The sequence below is a fragment of the Clarias gariepinus genome, chromosome 4 (assembly GCF_024256425.1).
Source record: "Clarias gariepinus isolate MV-2021 ecotype Netherlands chromosome 4, CGAR_prim_01v2, whole genome shotgun sequence".
Classification (NCBI taxonomy): Eukaryota; Metazoa; Chordata; class Actinopteri; order Siluriformes; family Clariidae; genus Clarias; species Clarias gariepinus.
In genome coordinates, this window is record NC_071103.1 from 28,324,401 (window position 1) to 28,340,249 (window position 15,849).

At 36.9% G+C, this 15,849-nt stretch overlaps 1 pseudogene; it reads right to left on the reverse strand.

Moving 5' to 3' along the window:
* Positions 1–7,443: 7,443 nt before the first annotated feature.
* The window catches only part of LOC128520125 (collagen alpha-6(VI) chain-like), a 59,095-nt pseudogene continuing 50,689 nt past the window's right edge, over positions 7,444–15,849 (reverse strand).

Genomic DNA, 15,849 nt, shown 5'->3' on the forward strand with positions numbered 1-15,849 from the left:
CAAATTTGTTTTCTTATTATTGGCGATGATGAAAAGAGTCTAATTTAATTTTCAATTTAGAAATTAGCCTAGACATCAGAAGAGGATAATTAGGAAAGGAAAAAGGGTGGACCTCCATAAGTCTGGTTCATCCTTGGGAAACACTTTCCAACTGCCTAGAGGGCCTATGTTCATCTGTACCAACAAAACTATAAGTATACATGTAAGTATAAGCACCAAGTATAAACACGGTGGGACCAAACAACCATTTTACTGCTCAGACGGGAGAGGCATACTTTGGTACTAAAAATACAAGTTAATCTTAGAGCAAAAGAAAAGGAACTTGTGAAGACACTGCAGGAACCAGGTAAAAAAAAATATCTATACCCAGAGTAAAACTACAAAGACTACACCAATGTAACTTACTGTAAAAGGCCACTCAAAAGTTTCAACTGCAGATAGAGACAAAGATCTTACTTTTTGGATAAATGTCCTCTGGCCTAATAAATAATTAAACCACTATGCCATAATGAGGGGAAAAAGGGTGAGGCCTGCCAAAGAGCCCCATCCCAAATGTGAAGCATGAGGGTGGCAGCATTATGTTGAGTTGGTAATTTGTAAGTTTTTGTGAAGACATTAAAGCAACATCTAAAGACATCAGCTAGGAAGTTAAAACTTGGTCTCAAATTATTATGAATATTTTATTTATTATTTTTTTAAAAATAGACAATGGAAAATTCCTTAAGAACAATAATATTCAACAAAACCAGACAAAATACCTAGGTTGTCTAGATTAACCCGAGTGTGTCCAGAACATATAATATTGAATGATCAATAACTTTCTTTTACTAAACTCAAATAAGACAGAGGCATTACTCGTCGGCCCAAAAACCAGCACACAACAGCTTTCACAATTCAATTAAATTCAATTCAATTCAATTTTATTTATATAGCGCTTTTAACAATGGTCATTGTCTCAAAGCAGCTTGACAAAAATTAGTTTTTTAGAAAAGAAAATATTTGGAAGTGTGTATGTGTGAGAAAAAATGTGGCTAGATTATAATTAGATGAATGAATGATGAATGAAATGTCTCTGATGAGCAAGCCAAGGGTGACGGCGACTGTGGCAAGGAAAAACTCCCTGAGATGGCAATAGGAAGAAACCTTGAGAGGAACCAGACTCAATCAGGGAACCCATCCTCATCTGGGTGATAACAGATAGAAATAACATCATGCGTGTTGTGCAGGTGAAAGTTCAATATAACAGAAGTTGTGTAGATTAACATGAAGTCCAGTTCAGCACAGGGAGTCAGTAGGTGCAGAGGGCAGACGGGGTCTGGGTCACTGGAAGCACAGGAGCAGCATGTGTAGCTCCAACCATCATAAAGCAGAATTCAGCTGGAGCTGGTCCTTCTCTGGATGCCTCAGAAACCTCAACAGGGTTGACCTTTGTCTACTAAAGCTGGCACAATCTCCAGATGCCTCGGGATGGGTAGAAAAATACAGAAAAGATGGAGAGAATTAGCGTAGTTGCCATTCAGGATAGGTGTACTGGAGTATGAGGTTATGGGATGAGTTACGCGTATGCCAGATTAAACAGATGCGTCTTGAGTCTACTTTTAAATTGGGAAACCGTGTCTGCTCCCCGAACACTGTCTGGAAGGCTATTTCAAAGCTTTGGAGCTAAATATAAAAATGCCCTGCCCCCTTTTGTAGATTTTAAAATTCTGGGAATTACCAGAAGTCCGGAGTTTTGTGATCTTAAGGAGCGTGGTGGATTGTAAGTAGTACTATTTTGTAAATAATTCTAAACTGAACAGGTAGCCAGTGCAGGGATGATAATATAGGTGTTATATGATCATATTTTCTGGATCTAGTGAAAACCCTAGCGGCTGCATTTTGGACTAACTGAAGCTTGTTTATTGAGGATACAGGACAACCACCTAGTAAAGCATTACAATAGTCCAGTCTGGAGGTCATGAATGCATGAACTAGCTTTTCTGCATCAGATACGGATAGGATACTCCTAAGTTTGGCAATATTTCTAAGATGGAAAAAGGCTGTTTTTGTGATATTGGACATATGATTTTCAAAAGACAAGTTACTGTCTAATATTACGCCCAGGTCTTTTACTGTTGAGCTGGTAGTAACAGTACATCCTTCTAAACGCAGGCTGAATTGTGAAAGGGTTGTGTGCTGGTTTTTGGGCCGATGAGTAATATCTCCGTCTTATCTGAATTCTGTAAAAGAAAGTTATTGGTCATCCAATCTTTTATGTCCTGGACACACTCGGTTAATCTAGACAACTTAGGTATTTCGTCTGGTTTTGTTGAGATATATAATTGGGTATCATCAGCATAACAATGGAAAATAATCCCATGCCTTCTAATGATGTTTCCCAAGGGAAGCATGTATATTGAGAACAGCAGAGGTCCTAAAACTGACCCTTGTGGGACCCCATATTTCATTGGCATTACATCAGATGGTACTCCATTTAGATCTACAAAATGACAGGTATGATCTAAACCATTTTAATGCCTGCCCCTGAATACCTATATGATCTATGGTGTCAAATGCAGCACTAAGATCAAGTAAGACTAGTATTGAGATGCAGCCTTGGTCTGAAGCTAAAAACAAGTCGTTCGCAATCTTAACTAGTGCAGTTTCTGTACTATGATGGGGCTTTTTTTTGCCGAGGTTTTTTTTGCTTTAAATTGCGCATGCGTCAGCCCGCAACAGGTTCATTACTTGAAATGTTGTGTAAAGCTGTTGTGCTGCACTATATTTTGAGTGTTTCATACACACTAAAAAACGCTGGGTTGTTTTTTCTACCCAAACGCTGGGTTGCCTCTGTTGGGTCATTTTTCTGGGTTATTTACAGAGAGTTGGGTAGTTTTTGTGTAACCCAGCTGCTGGGTTAAAGTTTGGTGGCCCCTCCCCCAAAATTCACCGTGTATTCAGCGGCTGTCAGTCAGAGCTTCGTGTCTCTCTTGAGCTCCCACACCGCTGATGACGGTTCATTTAAGGGAAAATGACGTTAAATACAAGGTCTGTATACACATGTTCACTCACCTAAGTCACATATGACTGAACAAATTATCACTATATGTGAGATTTATTACTGTTACCGTGTTAAGGTTACACTCAAACTTTCAGGCTGGTCTGAGGTAAGATAATTTAGCTGACAATAGCTGCTATAGTTAGCCACAGAACCCTACCTGTGTATGAAGGAAACGGATAAGATGTCTGAGCTTTTTAGCTTTCTCTGTAGAATGTTTTCAGGGTGACGAAACTGTAACTGTAGTATGAGCATGACGCTATTAGCTAATATGACTGCTGCATGTAAGCTAACCAGGTAGCCCTCGTTAACCAAAGTTGCTTGTGACTCTGACTAAATTAACTATCAGTCAGCTGTACAGATAACTACTAGATGGAAGTATTAATATTTGGGTGATTGTAATGTGCCAGTATGACCCCAGCTATGACAATGCATTTCCTCGGTAATTAGCTTAAAATCAACGCAGACCACAAGATCAACTAGTCTGACTAAAATATATATATATATATATATATATATATATATATATATATAAGCTTTATCCCAAAAGCCATGCTTATTTTGCATATTTTATTTTTGGTAGTAGCTGTCTCCATGTTTTTGTTTCAGGTTACCTATACCCTAGCTTTGTAATTTTTTTTTTATTTAGTATATATTCTATTACACATTAAATTGATAGTCATATTCAGTTAAATTTTTGTTATGCAACAAATGTTTAACTTTCTTTTATTTCTTAAGGTTGGCACCAACATGGTGGAATACCTCCAGCAGGCTGAAGTGTCAAGGCCGTACCCCTACATCCTGACGTTGGGAGAGTCAGGCATTCGTCATTCTGGTGGGACAGGCTCTGGAGCAATGCACACTACTTGGGGCGGTTGATGTGTGCTTCAAGGCATTTTATATTTTTGACATTAACTATTCAAAGCGGTGTGCTCCTGTAAAGGACTTTTTGTAATGTTGCTATGAAATAGCGAGGCCTACTTGAAAAGTCATAGACAGTGTTTGTATGTTAAAACGGGACCAGGGCTGGATGGTTTTGTTCTGCAGAAAAGATATCTAATGTCACAGAGAGATCCTGCTCTGTAGAAGCTGCCTCAGCCTATTTGTGTTATTACTCCATTCTGCCCTTAGTAAGTAATAGTATAGTAATGATGTCGCTGTTGATTATCTGTTCTTGTGCTTTTAAAAAATAAATGTTTTTTTTTTTAATGAACATTTAATAGGATGTTGTATGGTTGCAGAACTTTTAAGTTTTTTCAATAAACCAGTATATCAAAGTAATTTAACTGTTTAATAGATTCACTGTAAAACATGAAAATAATAATAACCTATTTGTGTGGTATAATTAACCCAACATTCCAGTTAAAATGAACTAACATCTGGATAGAACATTTGACCAATTTATGTGGTAGAATTAACCCAGCATTATTGTTAAATATGACCCAGCATTTGGGGGTACATTTTACCTTCTCTGAATAAGTAATTGTTATTAACTGATATTAATTTACTTTGATTTGAAGAGATAATTTTTACCTAGTTTTAATGAGTAGGTAGCTGTTGAACATATACATAAATGTGAGTTATTGTTACCCAATTTATGCAAGTATTTAATAGCTTTTTACTTTAGATAGTTTATACTCAATATATGGGATTAAATCTACCCCACCAAAGTCAATGCAAATTGTTACCTTACATTTATTGGGTAAACTCTATAGATTCGTTTTTACAGTGTGTAATGTGTTATTTCATTCGTGTCCAAATTAGATTTTTTAAGAAGCGGCTTAATAACTGCCAACTTGAAAGGTTTAGGGACGTGACCTAGACATAATGAAGAATTAATAATGTTTAGAAGTGGCTCTCCAACCGTATGCATCACTTCTTTTAAAAATCTGGTTGGTATTGGGTCTAACAGGCACGTTGTTGATTTAGCTGAGGTGATAAGTTTATACATCTCTTTCTGTCCTATATCTGTAAAGCACTGAAAATGTAAATGTGAAGCTCTAGGCTGAACTGGATCGTGAGATACTATTAGAGGTTGAATCTCCGTTATTTTCTTCCTGATACTATTGATTTTTTCATTAAAGAAGTCCATAAATTCTTCACTTTTAAACTGTGATGGGATACTCTCTGCGGGCATCTTAGGTTTTGTTAGGCGAGCCACTGTACTAAATAAGAACCTGGGATTGTTTTGGTTTCTTGCTATCAGTTGGCTAAGATGCTCGGTCCTAGCAGTTTTTAGGGCCTGTCTATAGCTACACATACTGTGTTTATATGTAATTCGAAAAAACTTCTAATTTAGTTTTCCCCCATTTTCGCTCGAGGTTACGGGTTGCTCTCTTTAGGGCGCGAGTATGACTGTTGTACCACGGTGCAAGTGTTTTATCTCTGACTTTTTTTAATCTGACGGGAGCAACAGTGTCTAATGTACTGGTAAAAATAGTGCCCATGCTGCTAGTCACTTCGAGTTTAGAAGGATGTACTGTTACTTCTAGCTCAACAGTAAAAGACCTGGGCGTAATATTAGACAGTAACTTGTCCTTTAAAAATCATATTTCCAATATTACAAAAACAGCCTTTTTCCATTTTAGAAATATTGCCAAACTTAGAAACATCTTATCCGTATCTGATGCAGAAAAGCTAGTTCATGCATTCATGACCTCCAGACTGGACTATTGTAATGCATTACTACTGTAGATGGTTGTCCTGCATCCTCAATAAACAAGCTTCAGTAAGTCCAAAATGCAGCTGCCAGGGTTCTCACTAGATCCAGAAAATATGATCATATAAGCCCAATATTATCATTCCTGCACTGGCTACCTGTTCAGAATAAATTACAAAATAGTATTACTTACATACAAGGCTTTAAATGGTTTGGCTCCCACATACCTAACCAGTCTTCTGATACGCTACAATCCACCAGGATCACAAAACTCTGGACTTCTGGTACTGTAGTTCCCAAAATTAAAAAAAATCTACAAAAGGGGGTAGGGCTTTTTCATATTTAGCTCCAAAGCTTTGGAATAGCCTTCCAGACAGTGTTCAGGGCTCAGACACAGTTTCCCAGTTTAAAAGTAGACTTAAGACGCATCTTTTTAATCTGGCATACGCGTAACTCATCCCATAACCTCATACTCCAGTACATCTATCCTGAATGGCAACTACTCTAATTCTCTCCATCTGTTCTGTATTTTTCTACCCATCCCGAGGCATCTGGAGATTGTGCCTGCTTCAGTAGACAAACGCCGACCCTGCAAGGTTCCTGAGGCATTCAGAGAAGGACCATCTCCAGCTGGATGCTGCTTCATGATGGTTGGAGCCACAAATGCTGCTCCTGTGCTTCCAGTGATCGAGACCCCATCTGCACCTGCTGACTCGTCAATATGCTGAAGTGGACTTCATGTTAATTTAAAGAATTTCTATTATATTGAACTTTCAGCTGCATAACACACATGATGTCATATTATCTCTAAATGTTATCACCCAAATGATGATAGATTCTCTGTTGACTTGGTTTCTCTCAAGGTTTCTTCCTATTACCATCTCAGGGAGTTTTTCCTTGCCACTGTTGCCATCACCCTTGGCTTGCTCACCAGAGACATTTCATTCATCATGCATTCATATCATCATTATCATAGACATTTTCTCACACATACAATTTATTATTATTATTAGCCTATTATTTATTATTATAATATTTTTTAATTGAAAAAAACATAATTTCTTTCATTTTTGTGAAGCTGCTTTGAGACAATGACTATTGTTAAAAGCGCTATATAAATAAAAATGAATTTAATTTAATTTAATTAATATTGAGGTATTGCAGTGACCCTGACCTCAATCCAATAGAAAATGTGTGGACAGAACTGTGAGGAGGTGTACAAAACTGACTCAGTTACACCAATTCTGTCAGGCAAAATTAGCCAAAATTAGTAGCAAATTAGTGTAAGAAACTTGAAAGATTATCCAAAATATTTGACCCAAGTTAAAAAAACTTAATGGTAATATTACTAAATGCTAACTAAGTGTATGTAAACCTCTGATCCACTGTGTATGTGGTAAAATCTATCTCTCTACTAAAATTATATATTATACTACAGTATATATTACAATATATTATATCTAATAGTCTTACATTTCACATTCTTAAAATAAAGCAATACATAAAACTTTTCTCTGTACAAGACATCAACTTCAGTGAGAAAATGTTCACTGACTGCCTAATATAACCGCCCACTTCTAGGAACCATAATAATCAGAAAATCAATGTTATATTTGAAATGTAGTTTTAATAAAACCAGGCCTTACAGAAATTAACTGTAAATGGATTTAATTTAATTTAATAGTAATGATGGAATTTTAACCAAACCATTAACTGAATGGTTGTAAAGAAACCATACAGAAAAACATTCACATTCCACGGGGTTGCTGATTTTTATTATAATAGTGAACTGAAAATGAGCAATTAACACACTGTTACAATGTATGTATTTATAACAGAAACAAGTTGTAAGCATTATAGTGTGGTAGTTATTTGAATGTCATACAAGTATTGTCATCCCTTTTATAATTTTCTACAGAAGTAGTTTAAAAAGTCACTGCAGAAAAGGAAGCTTCACACAGTGGGCTTCACATTCCATGTGAGTGTCAAATCTGTTAAAGTTTCCATCACAACCTCCATATAGGAAGCGGGAGCATTTGTTCTGCTCCTGATTATAGTACCACTTAATTATATACTTTCTGCAAGGGCCTTTTTCTTTTTTTAGGTAGCACACATCTGGCAGGGAAGAGAGAAAAAAGGGGGTGTTAGCAGGAATGCTTAAAACATTCGATCCAATATCCTACACAACAATGATCTTGCATTGTTTCTAGACACAGGTGTCGAAACATTTGATTTTTGTTCTCAGTCCCTACTGCCACAACAACCACCATACTAGAAGCAAAACAGCAAAGAAACATGCATGCAGGACCCAGTATTCAGACTACACATGCTTATAGTTGCACTACGTACTATTCACATACACAAAACGTACACACGTTTTGTTTGAAATAGATAATCTTTTTTGGACATGCTCTATTCCACAATGAAAATGAATCTGCCTTACCATTTAAATATTCATGTCCTAGAGATAGTGGGTCATCGTTTTCATACCCATGCTCCATCTCTATCCCTGAATGTTCTTCATGCTCTATCACTGTTTCCTTCTCTGATGAAGGACTCCTAAGGCAGAAGTACATTTTAAAAATCATGTTGTATTTCATTGTTAATACTCTTAATTTTTAAAACTGAAAAAGTAGAGCTAATTTAAGGAGCTATATTATAGTCTATATCACATAATATAAATAAAAAATAATAGGTAGAAACAAAAGACAATATAATGGATAAAAGTCAATCTGCCTTATTTTGACTTAGGTGGAGATTATTTATAAAAATGTATAAAAATAATATAATATATTAAAAATAAAAACCCAGCACAATAAATATATTTTACTTGAATTACCCTGAAATGTCCCAAAATATGACTGGATGCAAAACTAATAGATTTTGACAGAAGTGTGAACATTTACTTATTCTACAGTTCATATCAGAAGAATAACCCAAGCTCACTGAACCCTCCGCATGGAGAATATGTTGAGCCAAGGGAATAAAACCATTTATAAATCTTTCACAGGTTTACATGAGCACTGTAGGGTCCATTATTTGTAAAATTGAATAATTTTGGAAGCACTAGGAATTCTCCTACACTTAACCTGCCGAATTCAGTAACTTGTCCTCGGTCAGGGAGATGATCGAAAGTAACAGGTATACATGTTGCCAAACACTTAAAGGACTGATAGGATGAGAAAACGGATTCTTTGAACTGATAAGGAATATTGTTTGGGATGCTCTCAATGCATTATGTCTGGCAGAAAAAAACATGTTGCTCATTAAATAGCGAATCACATCAGTTTTGATTAACCATAATATTGTTGTTGTTGTTGGTCTTTCGGCTACTCCCGGCAAAGGGGTCGCCACAGCGGAATACCCAGTCCGCACTACAACTTGGCACAGGTTTTACGCCGGATGTCCTTGCTGACGTAACCCTCCCATTTTATCCGGGCTTGGGACCGGCACTGCCCCAAGACCACCACGTTGCCATTATGCAAGGCCTTTAACTGCTCGAATCTTATTTATCCAGTTTAATACCCTTGTTAATCTTTTGAATAAGCTGTGAAGGTCACAAAAACATGCTGCATATGGAAATAATCAGCAAAACAAGAAGCTATCAATTGTTAACTTACTCTATTATCTGTGTGGCAAAGCATCAGGTAAATCAGGTGATCATCAGATAATTTTTTTTGTTTTTTTCCCTGAAATACACCCACTTACTTACTCATTCTCTATACATCATAGCTTATACAGGGTCACAGATGCCTGGAGCCTATCCCTGGGGATGTACTGTAGGGCATGAGGCGGGATACATCCTGGACAGGATGCCAGTCACAGAACCCCCGACCCCCCCCCCCCCCCCCCAACACACACACACACACACACACACACACAGGGGTACTTTAAATTAAGCCTACTCTGTATGTCATTGGACAGTGATAGGAAACAAAACCTGTATAAAGCATAACCCTTGCACCTACTTATTAGCAAAATACCTAGTAGCTCAATGTTGGTTTGCAGACTGATCTAAGGTCAACAGCGCCATGGAGAGACAAAGATGCCAGTGTATTTAGTTTCAGATGTTCTGCCAGAATGAGAGAAACTGCTCAAGAGCAGGTGTGCAATGTTTGTAGGGACCTACCCAGTTATAATTTGGTTCTACAAATTATTGAATAAAAGATGCTCATAGTTATCAAATTAAGACATCGTTTCACTGTTTCAGTGGCATTTAATTATGTTGTCCCTGATAACTTTAAGAAGCTCCCAAATCTTCAATTGCTATTTGAAAATACATACACTGCCTGGACAAAAAAAAAAAAAAAAAAAAAAAAAAAATATATATATATATATATATATATATATATGAAGTGACTTCTTTCATCAAGCCAAGGAAGAACCTGTAAGATAGCTGGAATCAAAAGAATTGGGTTAAGAGCTGTCGTAATTAAAAATTACTTTAATGCTTGGCAAATGCGTATAAAAAAAATAAAAATCAAGAATAGAAATCACATCCATATTTAATCCTGAACAATGCATTGAGAAATCAGGATTGGAACTAAACCATGTTTTCTATATTTCACTTCAATTGTATTTTATTATATTAATTATAAATAATGTAAATTTTATTTTTTTTCTTTCAGCTATTCAGTTTATGTAAATTATTTTATTTCATACTTTATATTTTTATTGAAAACTTGTTCTTATTTAAAAAATTTTAGGCCATTGGCGGTCATATACTGTAAGCATTTGACTTTATATCATACTATGTATGACTATGTACTGCATGTGACAAATAAAAATTTTATTTACTAATAATATTTTATACCACTTTTTAGTGAGACTAATCAGAAAAAGGTTTAGATTGCTGGTAAGCATAAAGATTGGAAAAAATGTGCCAAATGTCAAAATGAAAAATGGGCTTATGGTCTAATGAGTCCTGTTTGACCCTATTATAATGAGGAATGTATCAGAAGGGAAGCACATGGGGATGCATAGCTGCAGAAACACCCAAAATGCCTATATTGAGCACTTGAGCATCAGAAATGGACCACTGAGCTTAAATGACTAAGGATAGCCAGGTGCATCTGCATTGCTTACCTGGGTAAGTGACAGTACCAGGATGCACAATGCTAAAGAGGCAGTTTGATGCTTTGGGCAATGTTCAGTTGGGAAACCTTGGCATTCATGCGGGTGTTACTTTGACACACACCACCCACTTAAACGCTGTTGCAGACCAAGTACACCCATTAATTCCTTAATAATAGTGGCTACTTTCAGCAGGATAATGTGCCCTGCCACATGCAAAAACTGTTTCCAGGTCTTTTGCACTCCATGCTTTAGTGAATCTGGGCCAATCTGGCTCTTTTTTAATGCAATGGCCATATCTTCTTACTGAACCCAGGCATTTCACTTACTGCGGGCATGTCTCAAGGCAAAATCGAAGGCAAAATGGCAAAAAAATAAAAATAAAGCAACAACTAGACGTAGCTCCAATGAAAGCCAGACAGAGTGCCAAAATAAACAGAAAATATAAAATGGAGATGTTTTTTTTTTTAATTAGTTACCTGTCAAAGGATGAGACACCAATGTGTTGATTCTCACATTGTTTTTTGAGTATTGGTGGAGGGTAGGTGATCATGTCCCCTGTATTCATAAAATAATAACAAAACAAACTTAAATCATTTATCCATGCAATACCTGTAAGCATAAAACAATTGAATGTAAGAAAGCAATTAGTTTTTAATTAGGGCTGTCAAAATTAACTGGTTTAATATACAAAGTTTAAAAATTAAAACACTATTTTTTTTTCACAGTATCTCAGGTCTATCTCTCAGGTGTGCACACAAGCTATAGACACAGCCCCTAAAACAACATGCTTTTAAAATCATATTTTATAATTATAGGCTATCGTTGCTGTACTCAGGTTATTAAGCACCCATTGTGTGTTGTTTTGTTTTTTGAATGTTGCATGCTGATTGACAAGAAAAATGCCTTTACACAGTGATTTTCATTTTAATTCACACCCAGATTTCTAAATCATTCCTTGTTTCACCATATAAAAGGAACACACTAGATTAAGATGGCATTGATTGGTGAATAATGGATTCACTTTAGTAGTTACACTATAAGTATGTGGATATATGTAATGCACCAAGTTGTGCACCTACCTCTGACTGCTGCCTCAGAGTTTAAACTGCGCTAGTACATAAAGAAGAACTGTGCCATGGTTCTAATAAATGAACCTGCAAAGAGCCCTCACCTTAAAATGGTTAGTTTGGTTTGTGCAAACATTTACACACAACTTCACTAAAAAAATAATAAGAGCCATTGTCACATTATTATATCAGAGTTAATTGAAGAACAATGGTCAGTGAAATTGGAGATTATCTATAACTGGAAACATCTGCATAAAGCTCTGCTGTTCCCCTGTGGTGTAGAGTATTTCAGCAAAATATAAACCAAAGTGTTTATATATGATCAAATGGTCACAAAAACTTTCTGAAAGTGTTACAAACACTCTGGGTGTTACTTCAACACTGGATATTTTACTGTGTACATTTTTATTTGTTATCTCTGTTATAAAATTATAAATGTGATAAATGTTACTAAAATAAAATATTTGATCACATTATGAAATCTTAATGTGATAAAATATTTAATAAATCACACAAGGTGCTCAATTGAACATGATTGAGAAAATTAATTAATTGACAGCCCTTGTTTTAATACAGTACTAATATGAAGGATGGCCCAACATTGTGGATTAGCAAATGCTCAAACTGATGCCATGAAGCCATATAGTGTCTAAAATATTAAATAAAATAGCAAGGTTCGTATAAGGAAAACTGCCTATGGACTCTCATGACTACACTTTAAAGCCTCCTATGTACTTTTGTGAAACACAGATTTTTCTTACGACTTAAAATGTGTAGGAAAGTCCTTATAAAGCGCTGTGAGTACTCCTGCTCTCCTTGCTTTACATGGCCCAAGGGAACTATGTGCTGCTCTGTGGGAAGGCTGGCAAGCTCCTCCACCTGAGTGTAGTTGAAATGATCTCCGACTGTTAGAGTGAGAAGCACCACACCCTGACACTTAGCCATCATAGAGATAAAGTCCAGTTTTGCTCGATCAGAATATTCTGTCTCTCCTCCAACTATCAGCAGCACCATCTTTTTTTTTCGTGGCTTGGGAGCAGTGAGGAGACCCTTCCTGATTACAAATTCTACAGCGTGACCCAGCCTGGAGTAGCCACCAGTCTGTTGAAGATTTACAGAGATGCTCTGCTTCATCTGGTTGTGGTCTTGGAACTGCTGGAAATTAAAGATCTGCTTGACTGGAGCCTGGGCTTCACTGTATGATGAACTCTGCTGATAAAGTGCCACCCGTGCCTGTCTGCCAGCTTTGCTGGGCTGATCACTCACTACAAGCTGGTCCAACACAGTTCGTAACACCTCCTTTACTCCCTGATACTGATCGGCCTGGCCTGGATGCTCCGGGAACCATCCACCAACATTGCCAGATCCACGTCTACCTCCTTTGGAGTGGACACTGTGGTGGTTTGTGGACAATCTCTAGCTGGATTGCAAGGATCTGGGAAGAATGCAGATAAAATTAAGCCCTGTTAATAATCCTCTTGATATGTTCTTTGCTACCGACTAAGCATCAGCTTGCTTTAACTTTTAATTGAATAACAAGACATGCATTATTCAGATCACCATCAGGTTATTTAACATATACCATAGCAGATGATACATCGCTGGATCCTCTTAAGTGCCGCACCCTGAGCGCCTTCTCTCTCTACCACATTAATAAAGCTTTCTGTCTCATCAGCCTTTTTAAAATACACAAGAGAAGAAAAGTATGTAAAAGCCCAAAAAATACATCACAGCTATAAAACCTGATCGTACAAGGTTTGTCTGCTTCAGATATCACTGTTACCATTTTATATTACCTGAAAAGCACGCTGAACATTAGGAGTATTTTTAAAACCAATAACACCTAGGTTTATATCCAGAGCCTTGTATTCTAGAACAGCTGTGGTAATGGAGGTCACATCCTGGGACTGTCCACCAGAGAGAAAGATTGCCACCTTTCTGATCAGGACACCCTGACGAATACGTTTGAAGACATTTCTCCCCACAAAGCGCATGGCTGCACCAATGTTGCGTCTGTTGGATGTACGTGTCAGAGGGATGTTCTTCACAGCTTCCAACAAGTCCTTCTTACGACGATAGTCAGAAAAATGGATGAGGTACTTAGTGTTAGAACTGTAGGATACTACAGCCACTCGTGTCCCTGTGGGACAGTTGCTTTCAGCGATATCAATGGTGTCCAGCAGAGAAAGAAGAGTTGAGCGCATTCTCTCAAATAACTGAGATGTCATGTCTTCAGACACGTCCAAACCAATCACCAATTCAGTGGGGTACACAGGGCAAACTGCTTTATCTAAAGAGGAAGACATGCCATAAAAAAATAAAGAAATGCGCTCATGTACATTGATGTCCTTTTAAACACTGAATCCTTATCATTCTTATTAATGATGTATTGTGTAGCGTTCCTACCTTTACAGCAGGCTATGGGCATAAAAATAAAACTTAAATTAGGGTTGAAAAAGTAATTTAGTTCCATTTTGGTGCAATTTATCAATATTTTTCGGTATACAGGGAGTCAAAGTACTATATTGTTAAACCTTACCACAGTTGTCTCGTACATAGCTGATCAATTCGCAAGCCTAAAAGAATACAAGGCTGCAGTATTAGTATAAAGAAACCGATCAGTGACAACTCAAAAGCAAAACAAAAAACAAACAAACAAAAAAACTTACAGACATTTCTCTTGGTCCTGGTGGTCCTTTAGGGCCCTTTAAATAAAAATATTAAATATTTAGCAAATTATTAGTTAATATTTAAATGTCATGAATAATGTTGTTAAAGCTAACAAACCCTTTGTCCAGGTGGCCCCATGGATCCAGGATCACCTGGTTTTCCTTGTCTGCCTGCATTTCCCTATAATACAATTAGGCCAACAGTGAACAAACTTAACAGTAAGAGAAAAAAAGTATAATTACTTATGGAATATTAATGATAACTTTTCTTACCCTTCTTCCTTCTCTGCCTTTTGTACCATTACCTCCTGTTTTTCCAGGGTCCCCTAATTCACCCTGAGCAAAATAAATAAATAAATAAATAAATAAATAAATAAATAAATTAATTAATTAATTAATTAATTTTGATAGTGTCACTGAACTATCTTAGAACAGAGTTTAAAATATTTGTTGCTACCATTTGCCTTTAAAAATCAGTCATAGGGAAGTCTATATCTTACTGCATCAAATACTGGAAATCATATCTACAACTGCCTGCATCTCTCCCCACCTACTTTAAGTTTGTACCACTGCGACAGTGCCAAAACACTCCACTGCAACAGTCATCGCAAAGTGCTTCAAAAAACTGGCCATCACCCACCTTCAAGCCTGTTTGCCATCCATTCTGGACCCATACCAGCTTAGCATCAGTAAATCACTCTGTAATTGTACCCTGACTGACCACAGTCTCACCATCAGCACTGGAATTCTTCTGGAATGCGTACTGTCCCCTTTCTTGTACTCCCTTTTTACTCATGAGCTGGCAATCATACTCACCTCAACAGAGCTTTTGTTGAGCTATACCCAGCTTTACGTTCACTGGAATACACATCTCTGAGGATCTTACCTAGTCACTAAAGTCTTTCCTACTAATTAGAAAGGCACAACTGCGCCTATATTTAAAGACTTAAAAATACAGGACTTAAAGATTCTACTGTAGCTACATTTAGCAGACACTCTAATCCAGAGCGACTTACATTTTTATCCCATTATACATCTGAGCAGTTGAGGGTTAAGGGCCTTGCTCAAGGGCCCAACAGTGGCAACTTGGTGGTTGTGGTGTTTGAACCTGGGATCTTCCGAACCGTAGTCCAATGCCTAGGAGTAACAACGGAACTGGCCATATCTGATAATGCAACTGCTTGTTAGCCATTTCTTATATTATTTATAAGCCCATTATGTTTAAATGTGTTTATGAAAATGGCAGGATTCATTAATTTCACACTTTTGTCAAACCTCTTGAATGGAAGGTGAAAGTCCTGATGTTGCTCACATCTTGAGTGTCTCATGTCAAATTCAATG